Source organism: Mytilus edulis, chromosome 4 (genome assembly GCF_963676685.1).
Source record: "Mytilus edulis chromosome 4, xbMytEdul2.2, whole genome shotgun sequence".
NCBI classification, from domain to species: domain Eukaryota; kingdom Metazoa; phylum Mollusca; class Bivalvia; order Mytilida; family Mytilidae; genus Mytilus; species Mytilus edulis.
This window is the reverse complement of record NC_092347.1, coordinates 48,389,532-48,394,126: the sequence shown is the minus strand read 5'-3', so window position 1 is coordinate 48,394,126 and position 4,595 is coordinate 48,389,532. Positions and strand designations below refer to the sequence as shown.

At 30.7% G+C, this 4,595-nt stretch overlaps 1 long non-coding RNA gene across 1 annotated transcript in view; it reads right to left on the bottom strand.

Moving 5' to 3' along the window:
• Positions 1-2,160: 2,160 nt before the first annotated feature.
• The window catches only part of LOC139518459 (uncharacterized), a 6,763-nt gene continuing 4,328 nt past the window's right edge, over positions 2,161-4,595 (bottom strand). The window contains exons 4-5 of the long non-coding RNA XR_011663354.1: positions 3,859-3,955; positions 2,161-2,256 (exon numbers count right to left, since the gene is read on the bottom strand). This is a non-coding gene — a long non-coding RNA (uncharacterized lncRNA). The remainder of the gene's footprint in view (positions 2,257-3,858; positions 3,956-4,595) is intronic.

Sequence of the window (4,595 nt, the reverse complement as noted above, 5' to 3'; positions counted from 1 at the left end):
TATTTATTTACTGAATTTACCCCTATAAGGACTTTTTTACTTCTTTTCCAACTTTTTTTGTAATAAACATGTAATGTATCCAATTTTCAAGTTCCAGTTTCAATACAACCTTCATAAATGCTGAATTTGTAAAGATAGAGCAAAATTTATACTACAGCCCATACTGCGGCCAATGTATATTTGGTATATAAAGTTGCGCATTGACTGTTTTTAAAAGAATGGTGTAAAATACTATGTTTAATAAATATGAATTGTTTTCTGTGTTTGCTTTGACAAGTATTGCAAGTACATCTAGAAACTAAAGTCTTGGTGTACTCTTAGTTAGTTTTTTCCTTATATGGAAGTTTTTGGTTAAATACCATGAAAAGACCACAAAAAGACTTTTCAAAGGCTTTTTTAAGCAGTTTCATACCAAATAAAACAACAATTATGTTTCATTATACTAAATCTGTGTTTTAATTACTTGTAAATTTCACAAAATGTCATTGACAATCACTCTGCAGAAATTCCTGTTACCCCAACATCAGGAAGGGTTCTTCGCCAAAACTAGACAGCTAGAACTGAAGTAGAAAAAAGTGCCCAAATATAAAAAAATAAGATTAGGTATGACCAAACTTTACATTTGGGAGATTGAAGTAACAATTTAGAATATTTAAAAGCAAATTATTTAACATAAAAATCCAATTACAAACATTTCAACACTTGCTTCATGGATGAAGGACCTGTAATCATGAAAACTTGTCTAGTATATTCTTTCAATAAAGAAACGCAAGGCGTTGTGTAAAAATAAATGAATACCTTCATGCGGTCAGATTATTCGAGTGTTAAAATACTAGAAAAGTGCTTATTTACCACTTGTTCTACAACTTAACATGGGGAACACAGCTAAAAAAAAACACTATGTCAAAGGGAGGTAATCCATTTTTTTTCATATGATTTTATACATTATGAGGAGAAATATGTGCAAAATGTGATGTAAATGGGGAGAATATTTATGCCTTTCATTGATATCATAACTCTCAAGTGTAATTTCTATTATTTCTTTCAATCTGGACACAAAAACTGATTTTTACAATATACTTCATGCTTCTCTCACAGTACACTGAGTGCATCCTGGATAGCCACAGTTAAAGATAGAAATTTGTGTAAAAAACAGCTTTAAATGGTTCCAAAATCCTTCCATTACATTAACATTTACAGGAAATGAGTTTTGTGATTATTGTGTGGCCTTGGACAAGTATAGTGAAAAAGTGCATATTTTCCTATAGGGGTAAATTCAGTAAAAAATCTCCATTGACTTTAATGCTAATCTATGTGTGGAAATAAATTTATACCTGATTTACCTTTAGAAATTAAAATCTTTCATATATCATTCATGAAAGTACAAATGTAGCCCTATCTTTTGCAACAATAAAAACATAGGGTCATGCGGCATTTTTTGGGCATTCACATGGCCTTGTTTACAAACAATGTAGATTCGCACTGAATTCCTATACTGACCCCCATTACTTTTCACCCTGAAGGGGAAAAAATTAGTACATTCAGCATATATTTTTTATTTTTTTTCAACTCTAGTTTTGATCCATCTACCAAAAAATATTTATTACAAACATTATCTGCCAATCAGAAGAGCATATAACTTCAGTGTTATACAGAAAGCTCTCCCCTAAATGGGCGGTCCCTGATGACGTATATTTATTTACTGAATTTACCCCTATAAGGGACTTTTTACTTCTTTTTCAACTTTTTTTTGTAATAAAACATGTAATGTATCCAATTTTCAAGTTCCAGTTTCAATACAACCTTCATAAATGCTGAATTTGTAAAGATAGAGCAAAATTTATACTACAGCCCATACTGCGGCCAATGTATATTTGGTATATAAAGTTGCGCATTGACTGTTTTTAAAAGAATGGTGTAAAATACTATGTTTAATAAATATGAATTGTTTTCTGTGTTTTGCTTTGACAAGTATTGCAAGTACATCTAGAAACTAAAGTCTTGGTGTACTCTTAGTTAGTTTTTTCCTTATATGGAAGTTTTTGGTTTAAATACCATGAAAAGACCACAAAAAGACTTTTCAAAGGCTTTTTTAAGCAGTTTCATACCAAATAAAACAACAATTATGTTTCATTATACTAAATCTGTGTTTTAATTACTTGTAAATTTCACAAAATGTCATTGACAATCACTCTGCAGAAATTCCTGTTACCCCAACATCAGGAAGGGTTCTTCGCCAAAACTAGACAGCTAGAACTGAAGTAGAAAAAAGTGCCAAATATAAAAAAATAAGATTAGGTATGACCAAACTTTACATTTGGGAGATTGAAGTAACAATTTAGAATATTTAAAAGCAAATTATTTAACATAAAAATCCAATTACAAACATTTCAACACTTGCTTCATGGATGAAGGACCTGTAATCATGAAAACTTGTCTAGTATATTCTTTCAATAAAGAAACGCAAGGCGTTTGTGTAAAAATAAATGAATACCTTCATGCGGTCAGATTATTCGAGTGTTAAAATACTAGAAAAGTGCTTATTTACCACTTGTTCTGACAACTTAACATGGGGAACACAGCTAAAAAAAAACACTATGTCAAAGGGAGGTAATCCATTTTTTTTCATATGATTTTATACATTATGAGGAGAAATATGTGCAAAATGTGATGTAAATGGGAGAATATTTATGCCTTTCATTGATATCATAACTCTCAAGTGTAATTTCCTATTATTTCTTTCAATCTGGACACAAAAAACTGATTTTTACAATATACTTCATGCTTCTCTCACAGTACACTGAGTGCATCCTGGATAGCCACAGTTAAAGATAGAAATTTGTGTAAAAAACAGCTTTAAATGGTTCCAAAATCCTTCCATTACATTAACATTTACAGGAAATGAGTTTTGTGATTATTGTGTGGCCTTGGACAAGTATAGTGAAAAAGTGCATATTTTCCTATAGGGGTAAATTTCAGTAAAAAATCTCCCATTGACTTTAATGCTAATCTATGTGTGGAAATAAATTTATACCTGATTTACCTTTAGAAATTAAAATCTTTCATATATCATTCATGAAAGTACAAAATGTAGCCCTATCTTTTGCAACAATAAAAACATAGGGTCATGCGGCATTTTTTGGGCATTCACATGGCCTTGTTTACAAACAATGTAGATTCGCACTGAATTCCTATACTGACCCCCATTACTTTTCAACCCTGAAGGGGAAAAAATTAGTACATTCAGCATATATTTTTTATTTTTTTTCAACTCTAGTTTTGATCCATCTACCAAAAAATATTTATTACAAACATTATCTGCCAATCAGAAGAGCATATAACTTCAGTGGTTATACAGAAAGCTCTCCCCTAAATGGGCGGTCCCTGATGACGTATATTTATTTACTGAATTTACCCCTATAAGGGACTTTTTTACTTCTTTTCCAACTTTTTTTGTAATAAACATGTAATGTATCCAATTTTCAAGTTCCAGTTTCAATACAACCTTCATAAATGCTGAATTTGTAAAGATAGAGCAAAATTTATACTACAGCCCATACTGCGGCCAATGTATATTTGGTATATAAAGTTGCGCATTGACTGTTTTTAAAAGAAGGTGTAAAATACTATGTTTAATAAATATGAATTGTTTTCTGTGTTTGCTTTGACAAGTATTGCAAGTACATCTAGAAACTAAAGTCTTGGTGTACTCTTAGTTAGTTTTTTCCTTATATGGAAGTTTTGGTTAAATACCATGAAAAGACCACAAAAAGACTTTTCAAAGGCTTTTTTAAGCAGTTTCATACCAAATAAAACAACAATTATGTTTTCATTATACTAAATCTGTGTTTTAATTACTTGTAAATTTCACAAAATGTCATTGACAATCACTCTGCAGAAATTCCTGTTACCCCAACATCAGGAAGGGTTCTTCGCCAAAACTAGACAGCTAGAACTGAAGTAGAAAAAAGTGCCAAATATAAAAAAATAAGATTAGGTATGACCAAACTTACATTTGGGAGATTGAAGGTAACAATTTAGAATATTTAAAAGCAAATTATTTAACATAAAAATCCAATTACAAACATTTCAACACTTGCTTCATGGATGAAGGACCTGTAATCATGAAAACTTGTCTAGTATATTCTTTCAATAAAGAAACGCAAGGCGTTGTGTAAAAATAAATGAATACCTTCATGCGGTCAGATTATTCGAGTGTTAAAATACTAGAAAAGTGCTTATTTACCACTTGTTCTACAACTTAACATGGGGAACACAGCTAAAAAAAAACACTATGTCAAAGGGAGGTAATCCATTTTTTTTCATATGATTTTATACATTATGAGGAGAAATATGTGCAAAATGTGATGTAAATGGGGAGAATATTTATGCCTTTCATTGATATCATAACTCTCAAGTGTAATTTCTATTATTTCTTTCAATCTGGACACAAAAACTGATTTTTACAATATACTTCATGCTTCTCTCACAGTACACTGAGTGCATCCTGGATAGCCACAGTTAAAGATAGAAATTTGTGTAAAAAACAGCTTTAAATGGTTCCAAAATCCTTCCATTACATTAACATTTACAGG